Here is a 15081-nt window from a genome sequence, read left to right as displayed (position 1 = left end):
CTTGATTCTTGGTTAGTGGAAGTGTATTCTCACCAAAGAGTGCTCTTTACCTCTTTGAAAAGGCAATTCTTCCTGCAGTGCACACACGGGGTAACACGATCAGCGAGGTGCCTCCTGTAACCATCAGATTACTCTTACCTTGGGAAGAAAGGAATTAAAGAGTCTAGAAAGAATACTACAGTAAAATGTTGGTTCCCGATTCTGTCGATGCCAAATCCACCTGAGCAACTTGTGGAAGATTTCGTCTTGACCTCAATTTCCACTTATGTAAAACAAAGAAGTTCAGTAATTCATTTCAAAGTTTATCCATATACATCTTCCTGGTAAACCAGGCTGCGCTCTATATATTATCTTTTTTCTCTATAAGTTTCTTATAAATATTTGCAGTTGTACTTCATTAGAAGAAATTCTACCTCTGCTCCACTCCCACAAAAAATTAAAAGCAATTAATGGTACCGTGTGTAATAATAACACTTACTAAGGTTTTGAGATCAGTCTTGCATTTTCCTCATAAGAAATATGAAATATAAAGAGATCAAGTGACGTGTTCAGAGATTACTTGTCAAAAACAATCTAGTAATGAAACTCATTTTTTCTTTTTGTGATTCTAAAGCTATAGTGCTTAAATCTAATATTGTTTTGTCTTCACACATTTTTAGTACATCATTAAATTTGGTTCCTATTATTATTCAGTGAGTCCTGACTCTGTAAGTTATATATTAAAGTGCATATTTTGAATAAAATATTAACCATGCCAATCTGATGCTACATCCAACAAACATCTCAAAATTGGTAGAATAATGAAAAAAGAATGGGTATTTTAGTTATGAAAGAGAAAAAAAAAATAGGATCTTACATACTTTGGACATGTTGTCAGGAGGGATCAGTCCCTGGAGAAGGACATCATGCATGGCAGAGTACGGGGTCAGTGGAAAAGAGGAAGACCCTCAACGAGGTGGACTGATACAGTGGCTGCAACAATGAGCTCAGGCATAACAACGATTGTGAGGATGGCGCAGGACCGTTCTGTTGTGCATAGGGTCGCTATGAGTCGGAACCAACTCGATGGCACCTAACAACACCAACAACAATAAAAAAAAAAAAATAGGATGCAGCATATTTTAGGATCACCACATAAACCTGACAAGTTTTCTATGTCACAGTCAGAGGTGATATTCTAGAGACTAGAACCAAAGATGGGTGCTTCGAATTTCAGAGGATCAATTTAATTGATGACACTCTAAATGCAGTAGAGGTATGGACAGTGCAATAACAACATAAAACTCATTTCTTTTTTTTCTTTCTTCCTCACTTTTCTTTTGTCCTTCTTTCTCTCTTTTTATTTCTTTTATTACATATTTTATAAAACCCTCCTTGATCATCCAAAATAGTAGTCTTCACTCCCTCTCTGAAACATCTTTATCATTTTTTCTTAAACTCCTGTTTATGTATTAAGGACATTACTACTAACCAATCTATATTTTTTTTTTTACTTATTTATTCATCTTCTTTCTCCTGTACTTAACCGGCGAACTAATTTATTGTTAGTGTTTACTGTTGTGATTATAAAATTATTTGTTGAATAAAGAGTATAATACAACTTCTTAGGTTCACTTTCAAACATGGTACGTATTCCTGTGTTGTAAAATTTGAAATGTCTTAGTTGTCTTAACCCAGAAGTCTTCCATTTTGGTTCTTCTGCTTAGTGCTCGCATGGCAAACCTTAAATCAGGTATACTGTTTCCTGGTCTTAGGTTTATGCAAACCCACTTGGTTCAAGATGGATAGAGGTTTCTAGGAGATGGATGAGGCAGTCTCCTTTCTTCTAGGTAATTGATGACCTTTCCTTAATTTTTTTTTCCAATTCCGTTTTAGGTGAAGGTTTACACAGTAGTGTAGTTCTCCACTCAACAATTTAAACACGAATTGTTCAGTGACATTGGCCACTCTCTGCAAGCGTCAGCACACTCCCCATTTCCATCCCTCTATTTTCCCTGCCCGTCCTTGCTTTCTCATCTTTGCTTTTGGGGAAATGTTGCCCATTTGGTCTGTATAGCTGATTGTTCTATGAAGCGCATTCCCCACCAGTGTTACTGTGTATTTTATAAGCCAATCTATCATTTAGTTGAAAGGTGACATCCAGGAGTGGCTTCAGTTCCAGACTGAAAGGGAGTTTGAGGGAAATAGTCTCAGGGGTCCTTAAAATTTTATCATGTTCCAATTATGTGTGATGGCACAGATACAAAATTCTTACTAAAAAGCCTGTGCGACCTGAATTCTTGATCTCTAATAAAAGGTATACAATTATACACACGCACGCACGTGCACACAGACAGACAGACACACACACACACGCACACATATGTATATGTAACCCATTGCTGGAAACTGTGGTGGTGTAGTGGTTAAGAGTTGTAGCACTTAACCAAGAGGTTGGCAGTTCAAATCCGCCAGGCGCTCCTTTTTTTTTTTTTTATAAAGGATTCCTAGAATGTATATATAGAGAGAGAGAGAAGCCCTGGTGGCACAGTGGTTAAGAGCTTGGTTGCTAAACAAAAACCTGTTAGTTCAATTCCACCAGCCGCTCCTTGGAAACCCTATGGGGCAATTCTACTCTGTCCTATAGGGTCACTATGAGTCGGAATCAACTGGACAGCAGTGGGTTTGGTTTTTGGTTTTTTAACCCGTTGCTGTCCAGTCGATTCCAGCTCATAGTGACCCTATAGGACAAGTAGAACTGCCCCATAGGGTTTCCAAGGAGCGGCTGGTGGAATTGAACTAACAGGTTTTTGTTTAGCAACCAAGCTCTTAACCACTGTGCCACCAGGGCTTCTCTCTCTCTCTATATATACATTCTAGGAATCCTTTATAAAAAAAAAAAAAATCACTGGCTTATTGTCCAATATTCTAAACATCTTTCTTTTAAATTGTGAGCCACTAAGAGATGTGATCCATGAATAGTCTATACAATTGATAAGGGAGCAATGTATGTCATTGTGAGTCTCTTATAAACTTGTCTAATAAATCTATTTGTAGCATAATATTTTTGCAAACCCTAGTAGCAAAACTGCTAGCTGGATTATTTTAATGCAAGTTGCTATGGACAGGTTAAAAAAGGGAGTTTTATTATTATTGTTATCGTCAGTTCAGTCTTACTGAGTTTTGGACTACACTTAGAATTGAACATCATTTAAAAATCAGTGACCTAAGACATTATGGAACTGATGAAATAGAGATCACATACAAGATCTGTTTCCTATTAGATTGGGTGCATCCATTCGGTTGATGGCTGCAAGATCTAAGAGGCGCTTCTATAAAGCTGTCACTCTGCAGCTAGTTAAAATGACATGAGCAGTTAACATTTCAATAAGAAAATACACACAAGGTTCTGGCTTATCTTAAAATAGTTGTCCACAATGCTGAGTAACTAAAAGGCCTGCTATTGCTGCTATTGTCAGAAGTGTAACTGATCAATTGTTTGTCTCATATATTGAAAAAATTTTCCAGATTTATAAACGCAGCACAGATCACTTTGCCTCCGTCTTTGTTGTCACTGCTTGTTTTTAATTTTTAACTGCAAAGGCAAGGGTAGGTAATTTCATTTTATCGTATTTATTGACGGTTTTCTAGTATATTTTCTGTTCTATTATTTCTGTTTTCTGTTATTAAACTTTCCTTTAAAGGTCACATGATTTCATAGAAAATTTTATCATACCGTCTGTTGAGTATAATTTGAACCCTATCATCATTTAGCCATTTGGTAAATCTAATTATGGAAGGAAGGATACATGGAATATTTATTAGAGGCTGCACATACTAAATCTATAATGCTTGTGTCTAACTTTAACAATTGCCTCTCTGTTGCCAAAATGAAATGAATACTAAAGAGCAAAGTTTATTTTTTTCTATGCATTAACAAATTTTACAAAGATATTTTGTAGACAGTTTAATGTTCTAAACTATGTATTATAATGCATTTCAATACCTTGACATTCACTTTGTTCTACGTGGTGTAAAGACATGACCTTGTACAATTTTTTAATTAAAGCAGGTGGTGGAAAACTATTTGACCTGTCAAGATATTTCTTTCTCTTTATTTCCTAGCTTAGTGGCAGTTAAGGGAATTTGCTAAAAAAAAAAAAAAAAAATTAAAAAATCATAAATAATTTTGGAATTGTTATACATAATGCTAAAACTACAGGTTCTTAGGAAGAAATTATAATGATAAATAGTACTACTTTTCTAATATAACTATAGTACACACTTGGATATGCCATTTTGATTATGAGAATTAGACTTTCTGAGATGCTTTATATAGTATCTTTACTTTGCTAAGAACCCATTACTTTGCATTCATGAGGACTTATTTGGATTTTCTTCAGCTGAACAAATTGAAATAAAGTCCACCATGTGGTCATCATCTTAACTGTTGTGTAGGTGGTCCTGGGTGATTTAAATTCTCTTCTTAGGATACTCGTAATTTGTTAGTATACAGAATTGACAAGCATTTGAACCCTTTGCTTTGTTTTCATTGATTCCTATTATCTGTTTTGTTTTTCTGGTAGTAATGTGTAATTAATCTCTGTGTATCAAATATATCAAGAATATGTACACATTCCTTAGTTAACTATTGAAATAATCGTGCATCATTAATTTCAATGGTAATTATATTTTCTATTTAAGAGAATGCACCTTTCATGTTTCTTATAAAATAATGACTCTTATTGGATAAGGGTAAAACTTTAAATGCCTTGCATCCATTTCAACTCTCTTAACAATTGTTGGTATTTCAACCTTTGAAGAAATACTGTCTGCATAATACGAGAGTCATAATATACTGGAATATAAAGTAGCCCTAAAATAAAAACGTGAAAAACAGCAAGGGGTCTAGGCCAATAATGGAAACTGAAATATAAAATTATTTTCATATTGTAAAGTTTTATTCATTCAAAACTGTTAAATATCTACTATGTGTCTGTAACTGAACTACAGCAGAAGATTTACGATGAATAATACAGATGCAAACACAAAACACTTTGTGGCTTTATTTTTGGGGGATGGAGAGGAGCTATATCAATAGGGTATTTTTTTGAGATGTACATTAAATGCTGAAGTTAAATTTTACTGAAAATTACCTTGTTATCCTAACTAAAACCTAATGTATATTGGTAGAGAGTATCTAAATTCAGGGCATCACTTAAATACAGACCGTCTCAGAACACTTTTCCATTTCCTTTGTGACTTTTAAGCATCCTTACCCTATAAAAGTTTCTCCTTATTTCCTACAGCCCAATATTGTGAAAATACTTGAGTTCAGGATTTATACAAACTCAGTTGCTAAGTTATCTCTCATCATTTGCTTGTTGAATGACTTGGAATAGATTTCCTAGCCTCACTTATCTTGTTTCCTCTTGTGAAAATGGGTGTCATTGTACCTTCTTTCTTTGTAGATTATGGCATTCTACTATATTGTAGGTACTAGACTAGGAACTGTGAACACAAAATTAAAATCAGCATGATGTTGACCCTAAACGACTCACAACCCTTTCTATAGTCACTGTCACTGTCTTTGCTCAAAATCAAATTGCTTAATAATCTAATACTTTGCAATTGTCTCGTTCTCTTTTGTCTATTTGCTCACCTCTCTCCCCTTCCCCTTTCCTTATATTAATATTCAAAATATTTTCATTACATTGATTTGGTCACTAGCTCAAGATCCTCCGTTTTCCTTTACACATACATATATTGCCATCACGAAGTTTACAATTCTTAGCCTAACATGTAAGCCCTCCATGGTCTAATCTAAACCTACGTTGTAAAATGTGATTGCGTACTAATTCTTAACCCACTTCTCACTCAGTGGTCTCTGGATTATTCCAGCCTCTATCCCCTTTCCCATTGTCTGTGCTTCCAGCTCCGTGAGAGTCATATCTTCCCTCTCTGATGATCTACCTGGGTTCTACTGAGCTTTCAAAGCCCGCTTCTAACCCATTTTTGTCTCCACATCTTCCCTTTCGTTTGTAACACTCAGTAATTTTTACCACTCTGACACTTAAGTATATGCGATCTGTAGCACTTATGAGGTACCGAGATCAAACTTTATATTAACATTTTAAATATTTGAATAGATTGTGAACTCCCTAAGAAACAAGGACTTTATACTCTTCTATCCCTCAGAAAATCATGCTCAAAAAGAAAAAAGAAACATATATATATAAAAAAAAAATATATATATATATATAAAATGTTATGTTTAATAGTCTGGTCTGTTACAGAAATAATTTAAGTAATCTTACATACATGCATATCTCAAAAAGGGAAAATAAAATTTTTAAGAGAATGAAAGGGTCTAAATAAATTGAATGATAGTAAAATTATGTGTTAATTGATCTATCTATTTTTTCATATAAATTATTTTGGAACAAAATATAGGTAACTTGGAGATAATAACTGAATACAGATGATTCAAACCAAACCCACTGCAGTCCAGGTGATTCTGACTCATAACGACCCTACAAGACAGAGTAGAAGTACCCCATAGGGTTTGAAAGGCTGTAGTCTTTACGGAAACAGACTGCTACATCTTTCTCCCGTGAAGTGACTGGTGGGGTTGGCACCCGAGCATTTTAACCACTACGCCACCAGGGCACCTTTGAATATAGATGATAGTCATGCTTATTTCTAAAGACCAAAAACCAAACCCGTTGCTGTCAAGTAGATTCTGACTCCTAGTGACCCTATGGGATGGAGTACATCTGCCCCATATGGTTCCCAAAGAGTGGCTGGTGGATTGGAACTGCCTACATTTTGGTTGGCAGCCAAGCTCTTAACCACTCCATCACCAGGGCTCCTATTGATGAATAGTTAATAGTTTTCCTCCCTGACAAGCATAAAATGACCAATATAACCACAGAAGATTTTTGGTCTTTTCTTGAATTATGAAAGAGTGTGATAATTTGCAAAAGAGTTATGTCTGAATAATATGTATGGTTATAGGTTATTACATATGTATGATTATGTTATTATATATTGTTTATGTATGCATATTTGCATATAACACTTCACTTGTAGTAATGCATATGAAAATCCATCAGACTAAGTAAAGCTACTTTCGAGGTTGTATACTCTAGTTTTGCTCTTTATTCTCTAATTTCATTTGATTTATTTCCATTACTTCAATATCTTCAACTGTATCACGTGTGTTCTGGCATAGTTGGCAGTTTGCAGAGTTGTAGGAAGCACTTTGCTTTCATCTCTAATAAAGAACAGTAGCTCTTGGTGAAGCTATTTAGACTCTGAAGCAACATTATACAAAACATTAGTCATTCTGTCTGTGTGAGGAAAGCCAGTGTAGTTTATGACATTCCCACGAGGCTGTCGTCTCACTCTGTGGGCATTGAAAGTTTATGATGAGCTTAGACTCCAATATACTCAGTCAATAATGTACATTGAGCACTGTGGGAAAAAAAAAATAGCTACAGACATTTGAGATGACTCATTCCCTAGCCTTGGAATTATACTATTTTAGAAGAGTAGTTTTCTACCTCACAGGGTTTGTGTGGGTGTGTGGTAGAGTAGATAAGATTCTGAAAAAAAAAAGTTTTCTTTTGAAATTATAGCGTTGATGTTCAACTTAGTTCTCCTTGAAAGTGAGAAAGGATGGCAAATACGAGCAGATTGTGAGTGAGTCAGCCTTACGTACCCTAATCACTCATGGCATTCCTCCCCACCAGAGGCTGGGAGACGCCCCTCCATCCATCTCTCCAGGCAGCTACTGCAAATTGATCGGAATTGGCATGTGCGGTATAACCAACTGGCCATCCTCATGTTAAACTTCTCCTAGAAAAAAATTTTTTTTTAGTGTCACATATAAGTTTATTTACACCTTACTCCATACTCCCACTTGCTCTCCCCGTAATGAGTCAGCCCTTCCAGTCTCTCCTTCCGTGACAATTTTGCCAGCTTCCAACTCTCTCTATCCTCCTATCCCCCCTCCAGACAGGAGATGCCAACACAGTCTCAAGTGTCCACCTGATACAAATAGCTCACTCTTCATCAGCATCTCTCTCCTACCCACTGTCCAGTCCCTTCCATGTCTGATGAGTTGTCTTCGGGAATGGTTCCTGTCCTGTGCCAACAGAAGGTTTGGGGACCATGACCGCCGGGATTCTTCTAGTCTCAGTCAGACCATTAGGTCTGGTCTTTTTATGAGAATTTGGGGTCTGCATCCCACTGATCTCCTGCTCCCTCAGGGGTCCTCTGTTGTGCTCCCTGTCAGGGCAGTCATCGGTTGTGGCCAGGCACCATCTAGTTCTTCTGGTCTCAGGATGATGTAAGTCTCTGGTTCCTGTGGCCCTTTCTGTCTCTTGGGCTCATAGTTATCGTGTGACCGTGGTGTTCTTCATTCTCTTTTGATCCAGGTGGGTTGAGACCAATTGATGCATCTTAGATGGCCGCTTGTTAGCATTTAAGACCCCAGATGCCCTATAACATTTTTAAAGCATTTTTTATGAATGAATTGATCATGTAATAATTACATACCAAAATTTTGAAACTATTGTTTTATTTTAATTCACTTATTAATAAAGGTCACTCTGGTGCTCGCCTGGGCAGCACATATATTAAAGTTGGAACGATACAGAAAAGATTAGCATGGTCCCTGCGTGAGGATGACACGCAAATGCTTGAAGTGCTCCATATTTTTAAAACAAAGAAGTTTCCTGGATATAACCAAACACTTCAAAGGCCAGAGTAGCAGGGACGGGGTCTGGGGACCATGGTTTCAGGGGACACCTAGGTCCATTGGCATAATAAAATCTTTTAAGAAAACGTTCTGCATCCCACTTTGCTGAGTGGCGTCTGGGGTCTTAAACGCTAGCAAGCTGCCATCTAAGATGCATCAATTGGTCCCCACCCACCTGGAGCAACGGAGAATGAAGAACACCAAAGACACAAGGTAAATATGAACCCAAAAGACAGAAAGGGCCACATAAACCAGAGACTCCATCAGCCCAAGACCGGAAGGACTAGATGGTGCCCAGCTACCACCAATGACTGACCTGACAGGGAACACAACAGAGAATTCATGATGGAGCAGGAAAACAGTGGGATGCAGACATCAAATTCTCTTTAAAAGACCAGACTTAATGGTTGACTGAAACGAGGGACCCTGGAGGTCATGATCCCCAGACCTTCTGTTAGCCCAAGGCTGGAACCATCCCCAAAGCCAACTCTTCAGACAGGGATTGGACTGGAGTATAAGACAGAAAGTGATACTGGTAAGGAGTGAGCTTCTTGGCTCAAGTAGACACATGAGACTATGTGGGGAGCTCCTGTCTGGAGGGGAGATGAGAAGGCAGAGGGGGACAGGAGCTGGTTGAATGGGCACGGGGAGTACAGGGTGAAGAGGAGAAGTGTGCTGTCTCCTTAGAGGGAGAGCAGCTAGGAGCACATAACAAGGTGTGTTTAAGTTTTTGTATGAGAAACTGACTTGATTTGTAAACTTTCACTTAAAGCACAATAAATAAAATAATAATAATAAAAAAAGTCACTCTAATTTTTAAGAAATCAAGTTGCAGTAGTTAATTTTCCTCTGTGTATATGCTGTTCTATTTATACCATCGTTCACCTCTAAATATTTCTGGTAAAAAAATTTCTTCAGATAATTATTACAAGACTGATTTTAATACACTGAGTAGGTTTATCATTTCATGATTTCTAAATTAACATTTAGTGTTTTCGAAGGTTTCCATTTTTAAGTTGTTATCCATTTCTTTTTAAACTTCCAAGATGCTTTCCTTAAAACTTCCTTAGATGTTTATCTAAATGAAAATGAGAAGTCATAATTGAAATTAGCACTTAATTCTAGAACTCATTTTAGTATTGATTTTGAAAATTATTCTGAGGGATTAGATAATAATACTATTTTAAAAAATTATTGTCCTATAATTTTTTTCCCTCATGTTTACCCAGTTTACTATTTGGCTCTCTTGCCTTTCCCTTCCACAGTTTAACTGCACATTCTGTGTTTGTGATTTTTTTTTTTTTTTAATTAGGCCTGTCTTTCTCCTCCACTGTTTGTTCATACTGTCCTTGTGTTCGGAGGTAGTAAACAGCTCTGCTCCAGTATACTGTCAAACAGACCCGCAGTATTTCAAAACCACTCGTAGTTAACTGCGCCTGAAATCATTTCAGCGGACAACCACAGGTACCCAATGCAACAAAAATACTCCCTCCTCTGAAACCATAGCACCCTCTGGCGTGTATAACATCTGCTTCGACTCAGGAAAATTTGTAAGGATTTTTCAGTCTCTTTGTCCAGCTAGATGAAGAACTGTGCCTAAACTATTTATAAAAGCAATCCAAGAGGAAAAAACACCATTACCAACAAACTATGGCACCTGTGGACATGCTATGCACGTATTTATCATGTTACCTTAAGCTATTCCCTAAAAAAAAAAAAAAAAAAATTCCCTTAGTCTCAACTAATTTCCTTTGCCCAGAACTCTCATCAATTGAATTGCCTCGGAAGCAGAGCACAATGGGGGCAATTTGACTAAACTGAAGATACAGGACACAAAAGCAGTAAATAAGTAACTTCTAGAAATCTACTTTACACAATATTCTCATATTGCCATATTTTACATGGTTTTCCGAAAGTTTCACTGATTTTAATAATGTACAGAATCAGTGCTTTACTTCAATATCTACCAATGGCCTGACCGCCTTCATTTGAACCAGAAAAAAGAAAAGAAATTCAAGATGCAATGCTTGATGGAGGCAGGGTTAAGGGTATAGAACGGGGATCAGTGACTCGGTATGAGTTTGGAAAGGAAGAATGAGGACATGCTTTTCTGAAAGGGTCTCTGTTTTATAATTGGTTAATTCATATACATGTGACACTTCAGTTGGTATTATCTAAATACTTAAACATGTTTAAACACTTTCGTTGCTTTGTGTTTTGAAAGAGCGGATTATTTAGTAAAGCACTCCGCACTTGAGATGACTTTGGTAACACTGGTTGTTGACATTTTAGGTAATAGAGTATAAATAAAAAACGATGAATTGGCATAAGTTCTAAATATTTTCCTTGCTCTTCCCTTTGCTGGGGACCAAACCAAAATTAATTATTTAAGCATTCACTGTGAGCTTGCTATGTGTCAATAATGAGATTGTTAGGGATAAAGGCAAAGTGCATTTCGTTGTGGTTATTAGATCTGGATAACTGCAAGTGGGGAATGCATCCTTCCCAAGATCCTAGAGTAAATGGTAGAGTAAGAAAAGAGCAATCCACACACACACACGGACGGCACAGATTTTCAACAATTAAATTGTGGAAAATCCATAAATGGGATATTATTTGGTGAAGATTAAGTTTTGCACATTATGCTGGTATAGAGAGATAGTGACCGTTCTGAAAAACCCAAAGCCAAACCTATTGCTGTCGAGTTGATTCCAACTCACAGTAACCCTACAGAAAAGAGTAGAACTGCCCCATAGGGTTTCCAAGGAGGGGCTGGTGGATTCGAACTGCCAGCCTTTTGGTTAGCAGCCAAGCTCTTCACCACTCTGACAGCTGGGCTCCAGTGACCATTTTAGATCCTTATAAATCAGGATTTTTTTTTCTTTTATGGGATAATGAATCCAAATTTCGTTCACCTATATTCATGAATCTTTTTGAAGAAATTCACTTAGATTACAAGTCATATACCTCCTTATGCATTTCTGAATTAAAATAAAAATCATCTCATAGTTTCTCCTAGAATTCATAACCATTTTAATGTTCATATGTATTAACATTAACTCTAATTAAATGATATTCACTTTTCTATATCTCGAAAACTACTTCTGAGTGGAGCAATAATGTGTTACTTTGAAATTCCAGAGAAATAACTGATTTGTTACTTAGTCATGTGGTCAGAGAAAACAAGATATTGTACTGTTGTACCTGGGGTTCATACCTGAAGAGCATTGTGGGTAGATGGCAAAGGGATGGGGCAGAGAGAGCTGTGACAGACTGGCTAGCTGGTCTACTGCTAACTGGTGGGTGTCACAATGTCCCCTGCTTCTCCTGGGGGAAGGCTGAGGTGGCCTTGTGTGGTTTGGAAAAAAAAGTACACACGAGGAGATGACAGGATGGAAGTTGAGACTTTGCTTAGTCTTGACTACATCTGGGTTTAATTTGTCACTAGTCCCTTGCTATCTCTCTTTCTATCACCAGAATCTGTCACTAAAATTTATCACCAAAACCTGCATGAGTATTCCCAAGATGTATGTTGCTCTTCCCTCCCTGTGAAATTTGAAAAAATAGATATCAGTATTCAAGCTGGTGGTATGGTATAGGTAAGGAAACCCTGGTGGTGTAGTGTAGTGGTTAAGAGCTACAGCTGCTGACCAAAAAAGTTGGCAGTTTGAATCCACCAGCCGTTTCTTGGAAACTCTATGGAGCAGCTCTACTCTGTCCTACAGGGTCGCTATGAGTTGGAATCGACCTGACGGCAATGGGTTTGGTTTGTTTGGTTTTTTTTTTGGTATAGGTAAGGAAAAGTGTATAAGGATTGTGAAAGTTTAGCATAATTTCCCAGTCTCATTATTGACTGTCTGGTTTACATCAATGCGGTGCATATTAAGGCCATTCTGCTGAAAATAGAAAGCTGGCACTGGAAACTATTACACTCTTTTACTTATATCCTAGTTTGTGCAGTAAGTATTTCATGAGGATCTGCATGGGACAAGCACTCTTTGACCATGGAAATATGTAAGTGAATAGAATATAATCAGTGAGCGAGACATGGCCTGTTTAACTACGAAGGACAAATACAAAACACAAAACTCAGATAACACCATGTATTATGAGTAGATTGGAGGTTGGATGAGGAATATCATTATAATTTATCGTTAAAAATGGAGTGTTTCTTTTTTTCTTTCTTATTTTAATGTACTTAGAAACAAAATTAGTTGTGATGTTAATTTGATAATCTTAAAAATAAGTGAGATCAAGTAAAAATGGAAAATATATAGTATTTATATAATATAGCAAAAAAAAAAAAAGCAGCCAGTGGTTTTTAGTAAACTTACTTCCTTTTACTGAGCAGCAACTACCTCCATAGCACAATGGGTTCATTTGTTTAGTTAATGACTGTTTCTCAAAAACACTTGACATGGTTTACAGTCAATTAGGATTGGTTTAGTAATCCATCCTCATTTAAATATCTCTTCTGGCAATTGAGAAATTGTAATCAAGATGTAAATATCCAGTTTAGATTTGGAACTATATTTTTTAAAACATTACTTGAAATATTTTTAATACAGGAAATCTGAAGTATGTTAATACCACATTACTAAGCTTCACAGAATGCTTTTTTTGGTGATGACCCTTTAAATAAATGACCTAGTGGAAATCTAATGAGTAGGAATAATTAATAATTTTCCACTTTGACGTCTCCTTCCTGCAGTGAGAGGATGGCAGAGTTCACTGTTTTTGTGTTGCTCAACTTACAAAGGGGGACAGACGAGTCGTGCGTTGAGCGGCGGCCACAGTCTTGGTATGTGCGTCTGCTCCTGCTTAAAACACACTTCTTCCTCTGAAGTTGGATGCTTTCCAAGGAGATTGCACTTATCTCCAGGTCACTATAGGAGACTGCTGCTGGATTCCAATCCTCACGGGTACAAAATAGGCTCTTAGAATAATTTTATTCAATTTCAGAGTAGAACTGCCCCATAGGGTTTTTTTCCAAGGAGTGGGTGGTGGATTTAAATTGCCAACCTTTTGGTTAGCAGCCGAGCTCTTAACCAGTGCACCATCAGGGTTACTTTAGCTTAAAAAAAATATATGAGTAATTTTCACCCCTACTACATTTTCCCTCATTGCTCTGCACAGTTGCCTTTTATTCAGTCCCTTGGTCTTCCAGCTTCTTTCTTGGCTTGATTTTCAAATTTCAGTTTTCTTTTCTTGAACTCAGTATAAACTTTTTTCATAGAACAGTGGTAAACAAATTTGACCTATCATTTTTTTTTCCTCTCATTTTCAATTACAATCTTGTTTTTACTTTACATTTGTGTATGCATTTTCAATATGTGGTCATACCCTGCTCACAACAACCCTGGGTGGATTTTAATTCTTCTCATTTTGCAGAAAAAGCGCCTAGACCATAAATCTCATGTCCAATGTTACTCACAGAGAAACTCAAACCAGTCCCCCACCCCTTTGCCTTCAAGTGAAATCCAATTCATAGCAACCCTATGCAACAGGGTGGAACGACCCCACAGGGCTTCCAAAGAGTGACCTGTGGATTTGAACTGTCAACCTTTTGGTTAGCAGCCTTAGCTCTTAATAACTGTGCCACCAGGGCTCCACACACAGAGAGAAGGGAGCTAGTAACTATTGTGAAATAAGTATATATTCATCTTTCCCAGGTTTTTATGCTTTTGCTTTTCATGGATGTGAGGATAACTTACGTGTGTGTATAGACATGTATATGAACATGTTGATAGAGTGTTCTTGTTTTTGTCATTTAACATTATATGGTCTGTGACCTGCGAATGTTCTTACATGTAGTTCTAGTTCAAATCATTTTAATGTGAATTTAAATTAAAATGATTTGATATTCCAATTTTGAATATACCACAATTTTTAGATATATGTTTCTTTATTTATGGACATTTATTTTTTTTTAACTATTTTTTTTTAAATGCCATATATATGTGTGTGTGTTTATATATATATATAAACCCTGGAGGCATAGTGGTTAAGAGGTCAGCTGCTAACAAAAAGGTCAGCAGTTCAAATCCACCAGGTGCTCCTTGGAAACCCTGTGGGGCAGTTCTACTCTGTCCTATAGCGTCGCTGTGAGTTGGAATCGACTCGACAGCAATGGGTTTGAGATATATATATATTTTTTTCTTCTTCCTGTATAAGTGTTGGGATTTCTATAGTGAATATAGAAGAATTGTGGGATATAGGGAATTTGTGTCTTCAGCTTAACAGGTATTTTCTTAATTGCTCTCTAAAGTGGTGCTACCCTTTCATATTCTAACGGGAAGTTTTTGGAAAATTCCTGCTTCTACATATTCTCCCCAACA

The 15081-nt window shown here is 36.9% G+C and overlaps 1 protein-coding gene and 1 non-coding gene across 2 annotated transcripts in view; both read left to right on the top strand.

The window, feature by feature from the left end:
- The window catches only part of SGCZ (sarcoglycan zeta), a 741877-nt gene that overhangs the window by 357373 nt on the left and 369423 nt on the right, over window positions 1-15081 (top strand). The window lies entirely within an intron of this gene.
- Window positions 8598-8704, top strand: LOC126066161 (U6 spliceosomal RNA). Its single transcript, XR_007515017.1, has one exon. It is a non-coding gene; the product is annotated as a U6 spliceosomal RNA (small nuclear RNA).

Source organism: Elephas maximus, chromosome 22, assembly GCF_024166365.1.
Source record: "Elephas maximus indicus isolate mEleMax1 chromosome 22, mEleMax1 primary haplotype, whole genome shotgun sequence".
NCBI lineage: Eukaryota > Metazoa > Chordata > Mammalia > Proboscidea > Elephantidae > Elephas > Elephas maximus.
This window is presented reverse-complemented; position numbering and strand designations above follow the sequence as displayed.